Genomic DNA, 23,409 nt, shown 5'->3' on the forward strand with positions numbered 1-23,409 from the left:
TCTCGTTGTTGGCAGGATTCGAACCTGCGCGGGGATACCCCAATGGATTTCTAGTCCATCGCCTTAACCACTCGGCCACAACAACTTGCTGTAAGCTGCCTACAAATATTTTGTTTGAATCTTTTGAAGTTTTCCCACATCAAAGTACTGATATTCTGCAATGCGCTTTTTAAAAACAATGTTTTTTTCATCATGCACGTTCTGTCCTAAAAACAAAAATTGCATGAGTATATCTCTGGATCTGTAAAAGGATACGCTTGCATTCAAACTCTCTTGTGGCACTCAAGTTTTTTGGACCCTGTTGCACTCTGTTTTTGCGCTGCTTTTAGTCTACGACCCATATTACAGATGTCAACCATCTCTGAGTATTTGGGACTCCTTTGTAAGTGCCTTATCTTTAATCCTTGAAAAGCTCTATAATAAAGGGGTCTGTCAAAGATTGCTTGAATGGAAGATAAAAGAAGGCCCACTTGTCTCACCAAATGCAGTAGAGAAACCTGATGTTTCACTCATGTTATCCTTAGTTCAGTGTTTGTTAGACCTGGCATCCTTAAGGTGGCCTACCAGCAACCTTTTTGCTTTTCACCTCACGTTTTGCTGTATCTTTATGTTGGCCTTAGGACTCTAATCACTTTATCACTACTGTGAGAAAGTGGCTCTGTATATATTGTTCCCAAATAGGTACAGTGTGCACAGAGTCCCCAGTCCCCAGAGGTTTGGCAGAGGCTAAAGTTAGATATAACCTTACTCTCTAAAGTGGTAGCTTGCCGAGCAGTAAGGCAGTATCAGAGTACAGTGTAAAACATTTGTTGTACACACTCAGTCAGCAAATGGTCTCACACACTCAAGAACTGAACTCTAGGCCATTGGTTTGAATACAAAAGATATTGTTGTTTTATTTTAGAACCAACAATAGGTATCAAAATATACTTTCTCAGAATGAGATGCTTTAGTTAAATACTTTGCAATAGGCAATTGACTTTTGCAGGTCATAGTTACAGTTTATTGCAATAGGCAACACAATTTGAATCACAATAATACATGGAGCTCAATGGGAATTTTAAGTTATATGCAATTAATTACTTTCAGGATTACTTTTCTAAATCCAGGACTGGATCCTAGATTCAGTCCTGGGACAGTTCTTGGAAACAAGTGAGTAAATTTGTTTTAGTTACTGTTGTGATTTTTAAGCAATATTTTGCTATTTTAAAAGTTGACACTTAGAAACTTTTGCTGATCAAATTACCAATGTTATCCTATGGAAGGAAATTCACTTAGCAGGTAAGTGGGGTTATGGTTACGTTTTCTAGGTCAGTGTTGGATCCTAGATCCAGCACTACTGTACCACCTGTAAGCAGTTGAGAAACTACGTTTAAGTTATACAGGCGATTTTTAAGGAATATTTACATGTTTGCAAAATCGACACTTAGAAGAAATTTCACAGAAAAACAGTCAATGGTTTCCTATGGAAGAAAATTCAAGTTACGGGTAAAGTACGTTCTCGTTACTTTTGTAATCCAGTGCTGGGCTCCTAGGCTCAGTACTGGGACATCTATCTAAAACAGGTAAACAATTACGTTTTCACAGTTGGTACGATTTTTAAAGAATATTTGTAAGTTTCAAAAATCGACACTTAGAAAATTTTCAGCAAAAAGCAGGCAATGATATCCCATGGAAGGAAATTCGAGTTACTGGTAAGTACGGTTAAAATTACTTTTCAGGGTCAGTACCGAGCTCCAAGATGCAGCACTGAGGTCTCTCCTGATAACAGGTGAGTAAATCAGAATTCGTTGTTCGGCTGATTTTAGATGAATATTTTAAAGTTCCAAAACTCCACACCACTTAGAAGAATTTCCAAGTGAAACCACTCAATGTTAGCCTATGGAAGAAAAGTGAGTTATCGGCTTTTAGGTAAGTACTCGACTGGCAGAGTTATGGTTCTGGGCATAGACTCAGGGGTCTCCCAGGGGAGTCCCAGCCTACTAGCCAAGCCTTAAACTCCCCTTTTATTACATATAATTTACACCTAAGGTAGGCCCTAGGTAGTCCTAGGTGCATGATGCTATGTAAGTAAAAAATAAGATATGTACTTTGGTGGTTCGCGTGTCCTGTAAGTACCAAACAGTCTATTTCATTTTTCACTACTGTGAGGTCTACCCCTCTCATAGGTTAGCTCTGTGTATTCCCCTATACTTTTTATTTGGTAATTCCATATCGGAGAGGAGTAGCTTTATTTATTTATTGAAAATCCTACTTACTGGTGAGGTTGGATTTAACTTTACTATTTTAGAAATGCCACTTTTAGAGAGTGAACATTTCTCTGCACTTACTGCTCTATTTGCCTGAAACCTGGCCCCAATACACGTCTGGATTGGGCTGGGTGACAGCAAAATTTGTGCCTTCCCTCTAGAGAGCCACAACACAGGTCACTCAACTGCACCTGGGGGGTGAGCTCCGCTCCCCCTCCACCCCCAATAGGTTCAAGAACGATAATTTATGTAAGTAAATACATTATAGCTACAGCTTATAATCATGCGAGTTTAAATCATTTGTTGTTAGATGGTTTAAATATTTGAAAGGATCTGTTTTTAATAGACATTTTACAAAAACCACTGGCACATTTGCTAATTCTGTAAAATTAACACCCAACTGCCGTGACATTGCCAACCACAATGCCGTGACTCGGATTCAAACCAAGGTTGCTGCGGCCACAACGCAGAGTACTAACCACTATACGATCACGGCGAGCTACTTGGGCTCAACGACATACAGTGACATGGAGAATTTATAATTCGGAACACTCAGGGCTATTCCTGTGATAGGCTGGATGTATTCATTGCTTCCTCATTCCTCATTCAGAGGCTGCGTCTCCTCAGTGGTTGATAGGCTGAAACCGTTTCCTGGCCGCCTGCTTGTGAAATGCCAGGAGTCAAAGTTCACACATTACACTTGCGGACCTGTGATGGGACACCAATGCAGAGAAACCCACCTGGCACAGACCTTCTATTCTGTCTATTAGACCTGCATCTTCCCTGCATCTTTCAAGCCATTTGTATGTGAAGCAAGAAAGAGTTAGAGAGTGATCCATCTACACTTTTATAGGGAGGATGTCGCCGTGAGCTCCTCCCAGCTAATCACACGAACAGCAGAAAAGCAAGATAAATACACAGTTGAGGGGTGGGCTGCATGGTTATGTTTTTGAGTAAATATTGAAACTGACCTCAGTGGCTCATTAGCAGAGCTGCGGCTAATGACTGGTGCCAAATCATGATGAAGCAAGCACCATGGCTCGTAGGGGACCCACAACACGCTTTTCTTAGCTCACTGAATTAAAGTATAAACTTCCGCCGTGTGTGAGTGGTAAAGGCTTGTTAATATGGTTCCTTTTCCAATTCAAGTCTGACAACAAGAGGCAGGAACCACGTGGCTTCGGAAGCTCAGGAAAGTAGCCACCAACCACAGAGAAAGAGAGAACTGGCAGTATGAGAGGTGGAGAAAACAGAAGCGGGAGCAAGGAGCTCAAATGAGATTGATGGCGTTTAAATAGAACGCGTAAAGGAACAGTTACACAGCTAAGAAATGGGAAAGACAGACTAGGGAAAAAAACACAGAAAGAGCCTGTAGATGAAATTCTCTTCCTGGGACAGCAGGTTAAGAGAAATTACACATGGGGAGGTTAAGCATGTAACACGGGGGAGAATAAAAAAGAAAATGCAGTTTTATGAAGTGTGTTTGCCAATCCAGCCAGCACTTTTGTTCTATTTCTCTCTTTGCGTCTTTTATTGGTAAAGTAACTTTCAAGTGCATGCGCAGGTATGAATGAGAGAGCAACGGTATAATAATTTGAAGCGTTTACACCAGTGCTAAAGTAGGAATGAGGTGTAGCAAAGACATGAAAGAGGTAGCGATAACAAATATGTGGAGAGGCAATAGTGACACAAAAATAAGCCACCTATTTATAAAACTGAAATGGAAGAAATACTAAAGGTTAACTTCTGAAATTGTAGCCGATAATAAAAAGATTCTCGTTGTTGGCAGGATTCGAACCTGCGCGGGGATACCCCAATGGATTTCTAGTCCATCGCCTTAACCACTCGGCCACAACAACTTGCTGTAAGCTGCCTACAAATATTTTGTTTGAATCTTTTGAAGTTTTCCCACATCAAAGTACTGATATTCTGCAATGCGCTTTTTAAAAACAATGTTTTTTTCATCATGCACGTTCTGTCCTAAAAACAAAAATTGCAGGAGTATATCTCTGGATCTGTAAAAGGATACGCTTGCATTCAAACTCTCTTGTGGCACTCAAGTTTTTTGGACCCTGTTGCACTCTGTTTTTGTGCTGCTTTTAGTCTACGACCCATATTACAGAAGTCAACCATCTCTGATTATTTGGGACTCCTTTGTAAGTGCCTTATCTTTAATCCTTGAAAAGCTCTATAATAAAGGGGTCTGTCAAAGATTGCTTGAATGGAAGATAAAAGAAGGCCCACTTGTCTCACCAAATGCAGTAGAGAAACCTGATGTTTTACTCATGTTATCCTTAGTTCAGTTTTTGTTAGACCTGGCATCCTTAAGGTGGCCTACCAGCAACCTTTTTGCTTTTCACCTCACGTTTTGCTGTATCTTTATGTTGGCCTTAGGACTCTAATCACTTTATCACTACTGTGAGAAAGTGGCTCTGTATATACTGTTCCCAAATAGGTACAGTGTGCACAGAGTCCCCAGTCCCCAGAGGTTTGGCAGAGGCTAAAGTTAGATATAACCTTACTCTCTAAAGTGGTAGCTTGCCGAGCAGTAAGGCAGTATCAGAGTACAGTGTAAAACATTTGTTGTACACACTCAGTCAGCAAATGGTCTCACACACTCAAGAACTGAACTCTAGGCCATTGGTTTGCATACAAAAGATATTGTTGTTTTATTTTAGAACCAACAATAGGTATCAAAATATACTTTCTCAGAATGAGATGCTTTAGTTAAATACTTTGCAATAGGCAATTGACTTTTGCAGGTCATAGTTACAGTTTATTGCAATAGGCAACACCATTTGAATCACAATAATACATGGAGCTCAATGGGAATTTTAAGTTATATGCAATTAATTACTTTCAGGATTACTTTTCTAAATCCAGGACTGGATCCTAGATTCAGTCCTGGGACAGTTCTTGGAAACAAGTGAGTAAATTTGTTTTAGTTACTGTTGTGATTTTTAAGCAATATTTTGCTATTTTAAAAGTTGACACTTAGAAACTTTTGCTGATCAAATTACCAATGTTATCCTATGGAAGGAAATTCACTTAGCAGGTAAGTGGGGTTATGGTTACGTTTTCTAGGTCTGTGTTGGATCCTAGATCCAGCACTACTGTACCACCTGTAAGCAGTTGAGAAACTGCGTTTAAGTTATACAGGCGATTTTTAAGGAATATTTACATGTTTGCAAAATCGACACTTAGAAGAAATTTCACAGAAAAACAGTCAATGGTTTCCTATGGAAGAAAATTCAAGTTACGGGTAAAGTACATTCTCGTTACTTTTGTAATCCAGTGCTGGGCTCCTAGGCTCAGTACTGGGACATCTATCTAAAACAGGTAAACAATTACGTTTTCACAGTTGGTACGATTTTTAAAGAATATTTGTAAGTTTCAAAAATCGACACTTAGAAAATTTTCAGCAAAAAGCAGGCAATGATATCCCATGGAAGGAAATTCGAGTTACTGGTAAGTACGGTTAAAATTACTTTTCAGGGTCAGTACTGAGCTCCAAGATGCAGCACTGAGGTCTCTCCTGATAACAGGTGAGTAAATCAGAATTCGTTGTTCGGCTGATTTTAGATGAATATTTTAAAGTTCCAAAACTCCACACCACTTAGAAGAATTTCCAAGTGAAACCACTCAATGTTAGCCTATGGAAGAAAAGTGAGTTATCGGCTTTTAGGTAAGTACTCGACTGGCAGAGTTATGGTTCTGGGCATAGACTCAGGGGTCTCCCAGGGGAGTCCCAGCCTACTTTCCAAGCCTTAAACTCCCCTTTTATTACATATAATTTACACCTAAGGTAGGCCCTAGGTAGTCCTAGGTGCATGATGCTATGTAAGTAAAAAATAAGATATGTACTTTGGTGGTTCGCGTGTCCTGTAAGTACCAAACAGTCTATTTCATTTTTCACTACTGTGAGGTCTACCCCTCTCATAGGTTAGCTCTGTGTATTCCCCTATACTTTTTATTTGGTAATTCCATATCGGAGAGGAGTAGCTTTATTTATTTATTGAAAATCCTACTTACTGGTGAGGTTGGATTTAACTTTACTATTTTAGAAATGCCACTTTTAGAGAGTGAACATGTCTCTGCACTTACTGCTCTATTTGCCTGAAACCTGGCCCCAATACACGTCTGGATTGGGCTGGGTGACAGCAAAATTTGTGCCTTCCCTCTAGAGAGCCACAACACAGGTCACTCAACTGCACCTGGGGGGTGAGCTCCGCTCCCCCTCCACCCCCAATAGGTTCAAGAACGATAATTTATGTAAGTAAATACATTATAGCTACAGCTTATAATCATGCGAGTTTAAATCATTTGTTGTTAGATGGTTTAAATATTTGAAAGGATCTGTTTTTAATAGACATTTTACAAAAACCACTGGTACATTTGCTAATTCTGTAAAATAAACACCCAACTGCCGTGACATTGCCAACCACAATGCCATGACTCGGATTCGAACCGAGGTTGCTGCGGCCACAACGCAGAGTACTAACCACTATACGATCACAGCGAGCTACTTGGGCTCAACGACATACAATGACATGGAGAATTTATAATTCGGAACACTCAGGGCTGTTGCTGTGATAGGCTGGATGTATTCATTGCTTCCTCATTCCTCATTCAGAGGCTGCGTCTCCTCGGTGGTTGATAGGCTGAAACCGTTTCCTGGCCGCCTGCTTGTGAAATGCCAGGAGTCAAAGATCACACATTACACTTGCAGACCTGTGATGGGACACCAATGCAGAGAAACCCACCTGGCACAGGCCTTCTATTCTGTCTATTAGACCTGCATCTTCCCTGCACCTTTCAAGCCATTTGTATGTGAAGCAAGAAAGAGTTAGAGAGTGATCCATCTACACTTTTATAGGGAGGATGTCGCCGTGAGCTCCTCCCAGCTAATCACACGAACAGCAGAAAAGCAAGATAAATACACAGTTGAGGGGTGGGCTGCATGGTTATGTTTTTGAGTAAATATTGAAACTGACCTCAGTGGCTCATTAGCAGAGCTGCGGCTAATGACTGGTGCCAAATGATGATGAAGCAAGCACAATGGCTCGTAGGGGACCCACAACACGCTTTTCTTAGCTCACTGAATTAAAGTATAAACTTCCGCCGTGTGTGAGTGGTAAAGGCTTGTTAATATGGTTCCTTTTCCAATTCAAGTCTGACAACAAGAGGCAGGAACCACGTGGCTTCGGAAGCTCAGGAAAGTAGCCACCAACCACAGAGAAAGAGAGAACTGGCAGTATGAGAGGTGGAGAAAACAGAAGCGGGAGCAAGGAGCTCAAATGAGATTGATGGCGTTTAAATAGAGCGCGTAAAGGAACAGTTACACAGCTAAGAAATGGGAAAGACAGACTAGGGAAAAAAACACAGAAAGAGCCTGTACATGAAATTCTCTTCCTGGGACAGCAGGTTAAGAGAAATTACACATGGGGAGGTTAAGCATGTAACACGGGGGAGAATAAAAAAGAAAATGCAGTTTTATGAAGTGTGTTTGCCAATCCAGCCAGCACTTTTGTTCTATTTCTCTCTTTGCGTCTTTTATTGGTAAAGTAACTTTCAAGTGCATGCACAGGTATGAATGAGAGAGCAACCGTATAATAATTTGAAGCGTTTACACCAGTGCTAAAGTAGGAATGAGGTGTAGCAAAGACATGAAAGAGGTAGTGATAACAAATGTGTGGAGAGGCAATAGTGACACAAAAATAAGTCACCTATTTATAAAACTGAAATGGAAGAAATACTAAAGGTTAACTTCTGAAACTGTAGCCGATAATAAAAAGATTCTCGTTGTTGGCAGGATTCGAACCTGCGCGGGGATACCCCAATGGATTTCTAGTCCATCGCCTTAACCACTCGGCCACAACAACTTGCTGTAAGCTGCCTACAAATATTTTGTTTGAAAGTTTTGAAGTTTTCCCACATCAAAGTACTGATATTCTGCAATGCGCTTTTTAAAAACAATGTTTTTTTCATCATGCACGTTCTGTCCTAAAAATAAAAATTGCATGAGTATATCTCTGGATCTGTAAAAGGATACGCTTGCATTCAAACTCTCTTGTGGCACTCAAGTTTTTTGGACCCTGTTGCACTCTGTTTTTGTGCTGCTTTTAGTCTACGACCCATATTACAGAAGTCAACCATCTCTGATTATTTGGGACTCCTTTGTAAGTGCCTTATCTTTAATCCTTGAAAAGCTCTATAATAAAGGGGTCTGTCAAAGATTGCTTGAATGGAAGATAAAAGAAGGCCCACTTGTCTCACCAAATGCAGTAGAGAAACCTGATGTTTTACTCATGTTATCCTTAGTTCAGTTTTTGTTAGACCTGGCATCCTTAAGGTGGCATACCAGCAACCTTTTTGCTTTTCACCTCACGTTTTGCTGTATCTTTACGTTGGCCTTTGGACTCTAATCACTTTATCACTACTGTGAGAAAGTGGCTCTGTATATACTGTTCCCAAATAGGTACAGTGTGCACAGAGTCCCCAGTCCCCAGAGGTTTGGCAGAGGCTAAAGTTAGATATAACCTTACTCTCTAAAGTGGTAGCTTGCCGAGCAGTAAGGCAGTATCAGAGTACAGTGTAAAACATTTGTTGTACACACTCAGTCAGCAAATGGTCTCACACACTCAAGAACTGAACTCTAGGCCATTGGTTTGAATACAAAAGATATTGTTGTTTTATTTTGAGAACCAACAATAGGTATCAAAATATACTTTCTCAGAATGAGATGCTTTAGTTAAATACTTTGCAATAGGCAATTGACTTTTGCAGGTCATAGTTACAGTTTATTGCAATAGGCAACACAATTTGAATCACAATAATACATTGAGCTCAATGGGAATTTTAAGTTATATGCAATTAATTACTTTCAGGATTACTTTTCTAAATCCAGGACTGGATCCTAGATTCAGTCCTGGGACAGTTCTTGGAAACAAGTGAGTAAATTCGTTTTAGTTACTGTTGTGATTTTTAAGCAATATTTTGCTATTTTAAAAGTTGACACTTAGAAACTTTTGCTGATCAAATTACCAATGTTATCCTATGGAAGGAAATTCACTTAGCAGGTAAGTGGGGTTATGGTTACGTTTTCTAGGTCAGTGTTGGATCCTAGATCCAGCACTACTGTATCACCTGTAAGCAGTTGAGAAACTGCGTTTAAGTTATACAGGCGATTTTTAAGGAATATTTACATGTTTGCAAAATCGACACTTAGAAGAAATTTCACAGAAAAACAGTCAATGGTTTCCTATGGAAGAAAATTCAAGTTACGGGTAAAGTACGTTCTCGTTACTTTTGTAATCCAGTGCTGGGCTCCTAGGCTCAGTACTGGGACATCTATCTAAAACAGGTAAACAATTACGTTTTCACAGTTGGTACGATTTTTAAAGAATATTTGTAAGTTTCAAAAATCGACACTTAGAAAATTTTCAGCAAAAAGCAGGCAATGATATCCCATGGAAGGAAATTCGAGTTACTGGTAAGTACGGTTAAAATTACTTTTCAGGGTCAGTACCGAGCTCCAAGATGCAGCACTGAGGTCTCTCCTGATAACAGGTGAGTAAATCAGAATTCGTTGTTCGGCTGATTTTAGATTAATATTTTAAAGTTCCAAAACTCCACACCACTTAGAAGAATTTCCAAGTGAAACCACTCAATGTTAGCCTATGGAAGAAAAGTGAGTTATCGGCTTTTAGGTAAGTACTCTACTGGCAGAGTTATGGTTCTGGGCATAGACTCAGGGGTCTCCCAGGGGAGTCCCAGCCTACTTGCCAAGCCTTAAACTCCCCTTTTATTACATATAATTTACACCTAAGGTAGGCCCTAGGTAGTCCTAGGTGCATGATGCTATGTAAGTAAAAAATAAGATATGTACTTTGGTGGTTCGCGTGTCCTGTAAGTACCAAACAGTTCATTTCATTTTTCACTACTGTGAGGTCTACCCCTCTCATAGGTTAGCTCTGTGTATTCCCCTATACTTTTAATTTGGTAATTCCATATCGGAGAGGAGTAGCTTTATTTATTTATTGAAAATCCTACTTACTGGTGAGGTTGGATTTAACTTTACTATTTTAGAAATGCCACTTTTAGAGAGTGAACATTTCTCTGCACTTACTGCTCTATTTGCCTGAAACCTGGCCCCAATACACGTCTGGATTGGGCTGGGTGACAGCAAAATTTGTGCCTTCCCTCTAGAGAGCCACAACACAGGTCACTCAACTGCACCTGGGGGGTGAGCTCCGCTCCCCCTCCACCCCCAATAGGTTCAAGAACGATAATTTATGTAAGTAAATACATTATAGTTACAGCTTATAATCATGCGAGTTTAAATCATTTGTTGTTAGATGGTTTAAATATTTGAAAGGATCTGTTTTTAATAGACATTTTACAAAAACCACTGGTACATTTGCTAATTCTGTAAAATTAACACCCAACTGCCGTGACATTGCCAACCACAATGCCGTGACTCGGATTCGAACCGAGGTTGCTGCGGCCACAACGCAGAGTACTAACCACTATACGATCATGGCGAGCTACTTGGGCTCAACGACATACAGTGACATGGAGAATTTATAATTCGGAACACTCAGGGCTGTTCCTGTGATAGGCTGGATGTATTCATTGCTTCCTCATTCCTCATTCAGAGGCTGCGTCTCCTCAGTGGTTGATAGGCTGAAACCGTTTCCTGGCCGCCTGCTTGTGAAATGCCAGGAGTCAAAGATCACACATTACACTTGCGGACCTGTGATGGGACACCAATGCAGAGAAACCCACCTGGCACAGACCTTCTATTCTGTCTATTAGACCTGCATCTTCCCTGCACCTTTCAAGCCATTTGTATGTGAAGCAAGAAAGAGTTAGAGAGTGATCCATCTACACTTTTATAGGGAGGATGTCGCCGTGAGCTCCTCCCAGCTAATCACACGAACAGCAGAAAAGCAAGATAAATACACAGTTGAGGGGTGGGCTGCATGGTTATGTTTTTGAGTAAATATTGAAACTGACCTCAGTGGCTCATTAGCAGAGCTGCGGCTAATGACTGGTGCCAAATCATGATGAAGCAAGCACCATGGCTCGTAGGGGACCCACAACACGCTTTTCTTAGCTCACTGAATTAAAGTATAAACTTCCGCCGTGTGTGAGTGGTAAAGGCTTGTTAATATGGTTCCTTTTCCAATTCAAGTCTGACAACAAGAGGCAGGAACCACGTGGCTTCGGAAGCTCAGGAAAGTAGCCACCAACCACAGAGAAAGAGAGAACTGGCAGTATGAGAGGTGGAGAAAACAGAAGCGGGAGCAAGGAGCTCAAATGAGATTGATGGCGTTTAAATAGAGCGCGTAAAGGAACAGTTACACAGCTAAGAAATGGGAAAGACAGACTAGGGAAAAAAACACAGAAAGAGCCTGTAGATGAAATTCTCTTCCTGGGACAGCAGGTTAAGAGAAATTACACATGGGGAGGTTAAGCATGTAACACGGGGGAGAATAAAAAAGAAAATGCAGTTTTATGAAGTGTGTTTGCCAATCCAGCCAGCACTTTTGTTCTATTTCTCTCTTTGCGTCTTTTATTGGTAAAGTAACTTTCAAGTGCATGCGCAGGTATGAATGAGAGAGCAACCGTATAATAATTTGAAGCGTTTACACCAGTGCTAAAGTAGGAATGAGGTGTAGCAAAGACATGAAAGAGGTAGCGATAACAAATATGTGGAGAGGCAATAGTGACACAAAAATAAGCCACCTATTTATAAAACTGAAATGGAAGAAATACTAAAGGTTAACTTCTGAAATTGTAGCCGATAATAAAAAGATTCTCGTTGTTGGCAGGATTCGAACCTGCGCGGGGATACCCCAATGGATTTCTAGTCCATCGCCTTAACCACTCGGCCACAACAACTTGCTGTAAGCTGCCTACAAATATTTAGTTTGAATCTTTTGAAGTTTTCCCACATCAAAGTACTGATATTCTGCAATGCGCTTTTTAAAAACAATGTTTTTTTCATCATGCACGTTCTGTCCTAAAAACAAAAATTGCATGAGTATATCTCTGGATCTGTAAAAGGATACGCTTGCATTCAAACTCTCTTGTGGCACTCAAGTTTTTTGGACCCTGTTGCACTCTGTTTTTGCGCTGCTTTTAGTCTACGACCCATATTACAGATGTCAACCATCTCTGAGTATTTGGGACTCCTTTGTAAGTGCCTTATCTTTAATCCTTGAAAAGCTCTATAATAAAGGGGTCTGTCAAAGATTGCTTGAATGGAAGATAAAAGAAGGCCCACTTGTCTCACCAAATGCAGTAGAGAAACCTGATGTTTTACTCATGTTATCCTTAGTTCAGTTTTTGGTAGACCTGGCATCCTTAAGGTGGCCTACCAGCAACCTTTTTGCTTTTCACCTCACGTTTTGCTGTATCTTTATGTTGGCCTTAGGACTCTAATCACTTTATCACTACTGTGAGAAAGTGGCTCTGTATATACTGTTCCCAAATAGGTACAGTGTGCACAGAGTCCCCAGTCCCCAGAGGTTTGGCAGAGGCTAAAGTTAGATATAACCTTACTCTCTAAAGTGGTAGCTTGCCGAGCAGTAAGGCAGTATCAGAGTACAGTGTAAAACATTTGTTGTACACACTCAGTCAGCAAATGGTCTCACACACTCAAGAACTGAACTCTAGGCCATTGGTTTGCATACAAAAGATATTGTTGTTTTATTTTAGAACCAACAATAGGTATCAAAATATACTTTCTCAGAATGAGATGCTTTAGTTAAATACTTTGCAATAGGCAATTGACTTTTGCAGGTCATAGTTACAGTTTATTGCAATAGGCAACACAATTTGAATCACAATAATACATTGCGCTCAATGGGAATTTTAAGTTATATGCAATTAATTACTTTCAGGATTACTTTTCTAAATCCAGGACTGGATCCTAGATTCAGTCCTGGGACAGTTCTTGGAAACAAGTGAGTAAATTCGTTTTAGTTACTGTTGTGATTTTTAAGCAATATTTTGCTATTTTAAAAGTTGACACTTAGAAACTTTTGCTGATCAAATTACCAATGTTATCCTATGGAAGGAAATTCACTTAGCAGGTAAGTGGGGTTATGGTTACTTTTTCTAGGTCAGTGTTGGATCCTACATCCAGCACTACTGTACCACCTGTAAGCAGTTGAGAAACTGCGTTTAAGTTATACAGGCGATTTTTAAGGAATATTTACATGTTTGCAAAATCGACACTTAGAAGAAATTTCACAGAAAAACAGTCAATGGTTTCCTATGGAAGAAAATTCAAGTTACGGGTAAAGTACGTTCTCGTTACTTTTGTAATCCAGTGCTGGGCTCCTAGGCTCAGTACTGGGACATCTATCTAAAACAGGTAAACAATTACGTTTTCACAGTTGGTACGATTTTTAAAGAATATTTGTAAGTTTCAAAAATCGACACTTAGAAAATTTTCAGCAAAAAGCAGGCAATGATATCCCATGGAAGGAAATTCGAGTTACTGGTAAGTACGGTTAAAATTACTTTTCAGGGTCAGTACTGAGCTCCAAGATGCAGCACTGAGGTCTCGCCTGATAACAGGTGAGTAAATCAGAATTCGTTGTTCGGCTGATTTTAGATTAATATTTTAAAGTTCCAAAACTCCACACCACTTAGAAGAATTTCCAAGTGAAACCACTCAATGTTAGCCTATGGAAGAAAAGTGAGTTATCGGCTTTTAGGTAAGTACTCAACTGGCAGAGTTATGGTTCTGGGCATAGACTCAGGGGTCTCCCAGGGGAGTCCCAGCCTACTTGCCAAGCCTTAAACTCCCCTTTTATTACATATAATTTACACCTAAGGTAGGCCCTAGGTAGTCCTAGGTGCATGATGCTATGTAAGTAAAAAATAAGATATGTACTTTGGTGGTTCGCGTGTCCTGTAAGTACCAAACAGTCTATTTCATTTTTCACTACTGTGAGGTCTACCCCTCTCATAGGTTAGCTCTGTGTATTCCCCTATACTTTTTATTTGGTAATTCCATATCGGAGAGGAGTAGCTTTATTTATTTATTGAAAATCCTACTTACTGGTGAGGTTGGATTTAACTTTACTATTTTAGAAATGCCACTTTTAGAGAGTGAACATGTCTCTGCACTTACTGCTCTATTTGCCTGAAACCTGGCCCCAATACACGTCTGGATTGGGCTGGGTGACAGCAAAATTTGTGCCTTCCCTCTAGAGAGCCACAACACAGGTCACTCAACTGCACCTGGGGGGTGAGCTCCGCTCCCCCTCCACCCCCAATAGGTTCAAGAACGATAATTTATGTAAGTAAATACATTATAGCTACAGCTTAAAATCATGCGAGTTTAAATCATTTGTTGTTAGATGGTTACATATTTGAATGGATCTGTTTTTAATAGACATTTTACAAAAACCACTGGTACATTTGCTAATTCTGTAAAATTAACACCCAACTGCCGTGACATTGCCAACCACAATGCCGTGACTCGGATTCGAACCGAGGTTGCTGCGGCCACAACGCAGAGTACTAACCACTATATGATCACGGCAAGCTACTTGGGCTCAACGACATACAATGACATGGAGAATTTATAATTCGGAACACTCAGGGCTGTTCCTGTGATAGGCTGGATGTATTCATTGCTTCCTCATTCCTCATTCAGAGGCTGCGTCTCCTCAGTGGTTGATAGGCTGAAACCGTTTCCTGGACGCCTGCTTGTGAAATGCCAGGAGTCAAAGATCACACATTACACTTGCGGACCTGTGATGGGACACCAATGCAGAGAAACCCACCTGGCACAGGCCTTCTATTCTGTCTATTAGACCTGCATCTTCCCTGCACCTTTCAAGCCATTTGTATGTGAAGCAAGAAAGAGTTAGAGAGTGATCCATCTACACTTTTATAGGGAGGATGTCGCCGTGAGGTCCTCCCAGCTAATCACACGAACAGCAGAAAAGCAAGATAAATACACAGTTGAGGGGTGGGCTGCATGGTTATGTTTTTGAGTAAATATTGAAACTGACCTCAGTGGCTCATTAGCAGAGCTGCGGCTAATGACTGGTGCCAAATGATGATGAAGCAAGCACAATGGCTCGTAGGGGACCCACAACACGCTTTTCTTAGCTCACTGAATTAAAGTATAAACTTCCGCCGTGTGTGAGTGGTAAAGGCTTGTTAATATGGTTCCTTTTCCAATTCAAGTCTGACAACAAGAGGCAGGAACCACGTGGCTTCGGAAGCTCAGGAAAGTAGCCACCAACCACAGAGAAAGAGAGAACTGGCAGTATGAGAGGTGGAGAAAACAGAAGCGGGAGCAAGGAGCTCAAATGAGATTGATGGCGTTTAAATAGAGCGCGTAAAGGAACAGTTACACAGCTAAGAAATGGGAAAGACAGACTAGGGAAAAAAACACAGAAAGAGCCTGTAGATGAAATTCTCTTCCTGGGACAGCAGGTTAAGAGAAATTACACATGGGGAGGTTAAGCATGTAACACGGGGGAGAATAAAAAAGAAAATGCAGTTTTATGAAGTGTGTTTGCCAATCCAGCCAGCACTTTTGTTCTATTTCTCTCTTTGCGTCTTTTATTGGTAAAGTAACTTTCAAGTGCATGCGCAGGTATGAATGAGAGAGCAACGGTATAATAATTTGAAGCGTTTACACCAGTGCTAAAGTAGGAATGAGGTGTAGCAAAGACATGAAAGAGGTAGCGATAACAAATATGTGGAGAGGCAATAGTGACACAAAAATAAGCCACCTATTTATAAAACTGAAATGGAAGAAATACTAAAGGTTAACTTCTGAAATTGTAGCCGATTATAAAAAGATTCTCGTTGTTGGCAGGATTCGAACCTGCGCGGGGATACCCCAATGGATTTCTAGTCCATCGCCTTAACCACTCAGCCACAACAACTTGCTGTAAGCTGCCTACAAATATTTTGTTTGAAAGTTTTGAAGTTTTCCCACATCAAAGTACTGATATTCTGCAATGCGCTTTTTAAAAACAATGTTTTTTTCATCATGCACGTTCTGTCCTAAAAATAAAAATTGCATGAGTATATCTCTGGATCTGTAAAAGGATACGCTTGCATTCAAACTCCCTTGTGGCACTCAAGTTTTTTGGACCCTGTTGCACTCTGTTTTTGCGCTGCTTTTAGTCTACGACCCATATTACAGAAGTCAACCATCTCTGAGTATTTGGGACTCCTTTGTAAGTGCCTTATCTTTAATCCTTGAAAAGCTCTATAATAAAGGGGTCTCTCAAAGATGGCTTGAATGGAAGATAAAAGAAGGCCCACTTGTCTCACCAAATGCAGTAGAGAAACCTGATGTTTTACTCATGTTATCCTTAGTTCAGTTTTTGGTAGACCTGGCATCCTTAAGGTGGCCTACCAGCAACCTTTTTGCTTTTCACCTCACGTTTTGCTGTATCTTTATGTTGGCCTTAGGACTCTAATCACTTTATCACTACTGTGAGAAAGTGGCTCTGTATATACTGTTCCCAAATAGGTACAGTGTGCACAGAGTCCCCAGTCCCCAGAGGTTTGGCAGAGGCTAAAGTTAGATATAACCTTACTCTCTAAAGTGGTAGCTTGCCGAGCAGTAAGGCAGTATCAGAGTACAGTGTAAAACATTTGTTGTACACACTCAGTCAGCAAATGGTCTCACACACTCAAGAACTGAACTCTAGGCCATTGGTTTGCATACAAAAGATATTGTTGTTTTATTTTAGAACCAACAATAGGTATCAAAATATACTTTCTCAGAATGAGATGCTTTAGTTAAATACTTTGCAATAGGCAATTGACTTTTGCAGGTCATAGTTACAGTTTATTGCAATAGGCAACACAATTTGAATCACAATAATACATTGAGCTCAATGGGAATTTTAAGTTATATGCAATTAATTACTTTCAGGATTACTTTTCTAAATCCAGGACTGGATCCTAGATTCAGTCCTGGGACAATTCTTGGAAACAAGTGAGTAAATTCGTTTTAGTTACTGTTGTGATTTTTAAGCAATATTTTGCTATTTTAAAAGTTGACACTTAGAAACTTTTGCTGATCAAATTACCAATGTTATCCTATGGAAGGAAATTCACTTAGCAGGTAAGTGGGGTTATGGTTACGTTTTCTAGGTCAGTGTTGGATCCTAGATCCAGCACTACTGTACCACCTGTAAGCAGTTGAGAAACTGCGTTTAAGTTATACAGGCGATTTTTAAGGAATATTTACATGTTTGCAAAATCGACACTTAGAAGAAATTTCACAGAAAAACAGTCAATGGTTTCCTATGGAAGAAAATTCAAGTTACGGGTAAAGTACATTCTCGTTACTTTTGTAATCCAGTGCTGGGCTCCTAGGCTCAGTACTGGGACATCTATCTAAAACAGGTAAACAATTACGTTTTCACAGTTGGTACGATTTTTAAAGAATATTTGTAAGTTTCAAAAATCGACACTTAGAAAATTTTCAGCAAAAAGCAGGCAATGATATCCCATGGAAGGAAATTCGAGTTACTGGTAAGTACGGTTAAAATTACTTTTCAGGGTCAGTACTGAGCTCCAAGATGCAGCACTGAGGTCTCTCCTGATAACAGGTGAGTAAATCAGAATTCGTTGTTCGGCTGATTTTAGATGAATATTTTAAAGTTCCAAAACTCCACACCACTTAGAAGAATTTCCAAGTGAAACCACTCAATGTTAGCCTATGGAAGAAAAGTGAGTTATCGGCTTTTAGGTAAGTACTCGACTGGCAGAGTTATGGTTCTGGGCATAGACTCAGGGGTCTCCCAGGGGAGTCCCAGCCTACTTGCCAAGCCTTAAACTCCCCTTTTATTACATATAATTTACACCTAAGGTAGGCCCTAGGTAGTCCTAGGTGCATGATGCTATGTAAGTAAAAAATAAGATATGTACTTTGGTGGTTCGCGTGTCCTGTAAGTACCAAACAGTCTATTTCATTTTTCACTACTGTGAGGTCTACCCCTCTCATAGGTTAGCTCTGTGTATTCCCCTATACTTTTTATTTGGTAATTCCATATCGGAGAGGAGTAGCTTTATTTATTTATTGAAAATCCTACTTACTGGTGAGGTTGGATTTAACTTTACTATTTTAGAAATGCCACTTTTAGAGAGTGAACATGTCTCTGCACTTACTGCTCTATTTGCCTGAAACCTGGCCCCAATACACGTCTGGATTGGGCTGGGTGACAGCAAAATTTGTGCCTTCCCTCTAGAGAGCCACAACACAGGTCACTCAACTGCACCTGGGGGGTGAGCTCCGCTCCCCCTCCACCCCCAATAGGTTCAAGAACGATAATTTATGTAAGTAAATACATTATAGCTACAGCTTATAATCATGCGAGTTTAAATCATTTGTTGTTAGATGGTTTAAATATTTGAAAGGATCTGTTTTTAATAGACATTTTACAAAAACCACTGGTACATTTGCTAATTCTGTAAAATTAACACCCAACTAACGTGACATTGCCAACCACAATGCCGTGACTCGGATTCGAACCGAGGTTGCTGCGGCCACAACGCAGAGTACTAACCACTATACGATCACGGCGAGCTACTTGGGCTCAACGACATACAATGACATGGAGAATTTATAATTCGGAACACTCAGGGCTGTTCCTGTGATAGGCTGGATGTATTCATTGCTTCCTCATTCCTCATTCAGAGGCTGCGTCTCCTCGGTGGTTGATAGGCTGAAACCGTTTCCTGGCCGCCTGCTTGTGAAATGCCAGGAGTCAAAGATCACACATTACACTTGCAGACCTGTGATGGGACACCAATGCAGAGAAACCCACCTGGCACAGGCCTTCTATTCTGTCTATTAGACCTGCATCTTCCCTGCACCTTTCAAGCCATTTGTATGTGAAGCAAGAAAGAGTTAGAGAGTGATCCATCTACCCTTTTATAGGGAGGATGTCGCCGTGAGCTCCTCCCAGCTAATCACACGAACAGCAGAAAAGCAAGATAAATACACAGTTGAGGGGTGGGCTGCATGGTTATGTTTTTGAGTAAATATTGAAACTGACCTCAGTGGCTCATTAGCAGAGCTGCGGCTAATGACTGGTGCCAAATGATGATGAAGCAAGCACAATGGCTCGTAGGGGACCCACAACACGCTTTTCTTAGCTCACTGAATTAAAGTATAAACTTCCGCCGTGTGTGAGTGGTAAAGGCTTGTTAATATGGTTCCTTTTCCAATTCAAGTCTGACAACAAGAGGCAGGAACCACGTGGCTTCGGAAGCTCAGGAAAGTAGCCACCAACCACAGAGAAAGAGAGAACTGGCAGTATGAGAGGTGGAGAAAACAGAAGCGGGAGCAAGGAGCTCAAATGAGATTGATGGCGTTTAAATAGAGCGCGTAAAGGAACAGTTACACAGCTAAGAAATGGGAAAGACAGACTAGGGAAAAAAACACAGAAAGAGCCTGTACATGAAATTCTCTTCCTGGGACAGCAGGTTAAGAGAAATTACACATGGGGAGGTTAAGCATGTAACACGGGGGAGAATAAAAAAGAAAATGCAGTTTTATGAAGTGTGTTTGCCAATCCAGCCAGCACTTTTGTTCTATTTCTCTCTTTGCGTCTTTTATTGGTAAAGTAACTTTCAAGTGCATGCACAGGTATGAATGAGAGAGCAACCGTATAATAATTTGAAGCGTTTACACCAGTGCTAAAGTAGGAATGAGGTGTAGCAAAGACATGAAAGAGGTAGTGATAACAAATATGTGGAGAGGCAATAGTGACACAAAAATAAGCCACCTATTTATAACACTGAAATGGAAGAAATACTAAAGGTTAACTTCTGAAATTGTAGCCGATAATAAAAAAATTCTCGTTGTTGGCAGGATTCGAACCTGCGCGGGGATACCCCAATGGATTTCTAGTCCATCGCCTTAACCACTCGGCCACAACAACTTGCTGTAAGCTGCCTACAAATATTTTGTTTGAAAGTTTTGAAGTTTTCCCACATCAAAGTACTGATATTCTGCAATGCGCTTTTTAAAAACAATGTTTTTTTCATCATGCACGTTCTGTCCTAAAAAGAAAAATTGCATGAGTATATCTCTGGATCTGTAAAAGGATACGCTTGCATTCAAACTCTCTTGTGGCACTCAAGTTTTTTGGACCCTGTTGCACTCTGTTTTTGTGCTGCTTTTAGTCTACGACCCATATTACAGAAGTCAACCATCTCTGATTATTTGGGACTCCTTTGTAAGTGCCTTATCTTTAATCCTTGAAAAGCTCTATAATAAAGGGGTCTGTCAAAGATTGCTTGAATGGAAGATAAAAGAAGGCCCACTTGTCTCACCAAATGCAGTAGAGAAACCTGATGTTTTACTCATGTTATCCTTAGTTCAGTTTTTGTTAGACCTGGCATCCTTAAGGTGGCCTACCAGCAACCTTTTTGCTTTTCACCTCACGTTTTGCTGTATCTTTACGTTGGCCTTAGGACTCTAATCACTTTATCACTACTGTGAGAAAGTGGCTCTGTATATACTGTTCCCAAATAGGTACAGTGTGCACAGAGTCCCCAGTCCCCAGAGGTTTGGCAGAGGCTAAAGTTAGATATAACCTTACTCTCTAAAGTGGTAGCTTGCCGAGCAGTAAGGCAGTATCAGAGTACAGTGTAAAACATTTGTTGTACACACTCAGTCAGCAAATGGTCTCACACACTCAAGAACTGAACTCTAGGCCATTGGTTTGAATACAAAAGATATTGTTGTTTTATTTTAGAACCAACAATAGGTATCAAAATATACTTTCTCAGAATGAGATGCTTTAGTTAAATACTTTGCAATAGGCAATTGACTTTTGCAGGTCATAGTTACAGTTTATTGCAATAGGCAACACAATTTGAATCACAATAATACATTGAGCTCAATGGGAATTTTAAGTTATATGCAATTAATTACTTTCAGGATTACTTTTCTAAATCCAGGACTGGATCCTAGATTCAGTCCTGGGACAGTTCTTGGAAACAAGTGAGTAAATTCGTTTTAGTTACTGTTGTGATTTTTAAGCAATATTTTGCTATTTTAAAAGTTGACACTTAGAAACTTTTGCTGATCAAATTACCAATGTTATCCTATGGAAGGAAATTCACTTAGCAGGTAAGTGGGGTTATGGTTACGTTTTCTAGGTCAGTGTTGGATCCTAGATCCAGCACTACTGTACCACCTGTAAGCAGTTGAGAAACTGCGTTTAAGTTATACAGGCGATTTTTAAGGAATATTTACATGTTTGCAAAATCGACACTTAGAAGAAATTTCACAGAAAAACAGTCAATGGTTTCCTATGGAAGAAAATTCAAGTTACGGGTAAAGTACGTTCTCGTTACTTTTGTAATCCAGTGCTGGGCTCCTAGGCTCAGTACTGGGACATCTATCTAAAACAGGTAAACAATTACGTTTTCACAGTTGGTACGATTTTTAAAGAATATTTGTAAGTTTCAAAAATCGACACTTAGAAAATTTTCAGCAAAAAGCAGGCAATGATATCCCATGGAAGGAAATTCGAGTTACTGGTAAGTACGGTTAAAATTACTTTTCAGGGTCAGTACCGAGCTCCAAGATGCAGCACTGAGGTCTCTCCTGATAACAGGTGAGTAAATCAGAATTCGTTGTTCGGCTGATTTTAGATGAATATTTTAAAGTTCCAAAACTCCACACCACTTAGAAGAATTTCCAAGTGAAACCACTCAATGTTAGCCTATGGAAGAAAAGTGAGTTATCGGCTTTTAGGTAAGTACTCGACTGGCAGAGTTATGGTTCTGGGCATAGACTCAGGGGTCTCCCAGGGGAGTCCCAGCCTACTTGCCAAGCCTTAAACTTCCCTTTTATTACATATAATTTACACCTAAGGTAGGCCCTAGGTAGTCCTAGGTGCATGATGCTATGTAAGCAAAAAATAAGATATGTACTTTGGTGGTTCGCGTGTCCTGTAAGTACCAAACAGTCTATTTCATTTTTCACTACTGTGAGGTCTACCCCTCTCATAGGTTAGCTCTGTGTATTCCCCTATACTTTTAATTTGGTAATTCCATATCGGAGAGGAGTAGCTTTATTTATTTATTGAAAATCCTACTTACTGGTGAGGTTGGATTTAACTTTACTATTTTAGAAATGCCACTTTTAGAGAGTGAACATTTCTCTGCACTTACTGCTCTATTTGCCTGAAACCTGGCCCCAATACACGTCTGGATTGGGCTGGGTGACAGCAAAATTTGTGCCTTCCCTCTAGAGAGCCACAACACAGGTCACTCAACTGCACCTGGGGGGTGAGCTCCGCTCCCCCTCCACCCCCAATAGGTTCAAGAACGATAATTTATGTAAGTAAATACATTATAGCTACAGCTTATAATCATGCGAGTTTAAATCATTTGTTGTTAGATGGTTTAAATATTTGAAAGGATCTGTTTTTAATAGACATTTTACAAAAACCACTGGCACATTTGCTAATTCTGTAAAATTAACACCCAACTGCCGTGACATTGCCAACCACAATGCCGTGACTCGGATTCAAACCGAGGTTGCTGCGGCCACAACGCAGAGTACTAACCACTATACGATCACGGCGAGCTACTTGGGCTCAACGACATACAGTGACATGGAGAATTTATAATTCGGAACACTCAGGGCTATTCCTGTGATAGGCTGGATGTATTCATTGCTTCCTCATTCCTCATTCAGAGGCTGCGTCTCCTCAGTGGCTGATAGGCTGAAACCGTTTCCTGGCTGCCTGCTTGTGAAATGCCAGGAGTCAAAGTTCACACATTACACTTGCGGACCTGTGATGGGACACCAATGCAGAGAAACCCACCTGGCACAGACCTTCTATTCTGTCTATTAGACCTGCATCTTCCCTGCACCTTTCAAGCCATTTGTATGTGAAGCAAGAAAGAGTTAGAGAGTGATCCATCTACACTTTTATAGGGAGGATGTCGCCGTGAGCTCCTCCCAGCTAATCACACGAACAGCAGAAAAGCAAGATAAATACACAGTTGAGGGGTAGGCTGCATGGTTATGTTTTTGAGTAAATATTGAAACTGACCTCAGTGGCTCATTAGCAGAGCTGCGGCTAATGACTGGTGCCAAATCATGATGAAGCAAGCACCATGGCTCGTA

The 23,409-nt window shown here is 40.4% G+C and overlaps 8 non-coding genes across 8 annotated transcripts; all 8 read right to left on the reverse strand.

Moving 5' to 3' along the window:
* Positions 1-3: 3 nt before the first annotated feature.
* TRNAS-AGA (transfer RNA serine (anticodon AGA)) lies at positions 4-85 on the reverse strand. The gene has a single exon. It is a non-coding gene; the product is annotated as a tRNA-Ser (tRNA).
* Positions 86-4,026: 3,941 nt separating this feature from the next.
* On the reverse strand, positions 4,027-4,108 carry TRNAS-AGA (transfer RNA serine (anticodon AGA)). Its single transcript has one exon. It is a non-coding gene; the product is annotated as a tRNA-Ser (tRNA).
* A 3,941-nt stretch (positions 4,109-8,049) lies between these two features.
* On the reverse strand, positions 8,050-8,131 carry TRNAS-AGA (transfer RNA serine (anticodon AGA)). The gene has a single exon. It is a non-coding gene; the product is annotated as a tRNA-Ser (tRNA).
* Positions 8,132-10,720: 2,589 nt separating this feature from the next.
* On the reverse strand, positions 10,721-10,792 carry TRNAH-GUG (transfer RNA histidin (anticodon GUG)). The gene has a single exon. It is a non-coding gene; the product is annotated as a tRNA-His (tRNA).
* A 1,281-nt stretch (positions 10,793-12,073) lies between these two features.
* TRNAS-AGA (transfer RNA serine (anticodon AGA)) lies at positions 12,074-12,155 on the reverse strand. The gene has a single exon. It is a non-coding gene; the product is annotated as a tRNA-Ser (tRNA).
* A 3,940-nt stretch (positions 12,156-16,095) lies between these two features.
* TRNAS-AGA (transfer RNA serine (anticodon AGA)) lies at positions 16,096-16,177 on the reverse strand. Its single transcript has one exon. It is a non-coding gene; the product is annotated as a tRNA-Ser (tRNA).
* A 2,588-nt stretch (positions 16,178-18,765) lies between these two features.
* On the reverse strand, positions 18,766-18,837 carry TRNAH-GUG (transfer RNA histidin (anticodon GUG)). Its single transcript has one exon. It is a non-coding gene; the product is annotated as a tRNA-His (tRNA).
* A 1,281-nt stretch (positions 18,838-20,118) lies between these two features.
* On the reverse strand, positions 20,119-20,200 carry TRNAS-AGA (transfer RNA serine (anticodon AGA)). Its single transcript has one exon. It is a non-coding gene; the product is annotated as a tRNA-Ser (tRNA).
* Between the last annotated feature and the right edge of the window lie 3,209 nt (positions 20,201-23,409).

Source organism: Triturus cristatus, chromosome 12, assembly GCF_964204655.1.
Source record: "Triturus cristatus chromosome 12, aTriCri1.1, whole genome shotgun sequence".
Classification (NCBI taxonomy): Eukaryota; Metazoa; Chordata; class Amphibia; order Caudata; family Salamandridae; genus Triturus; species Triturus cristatus.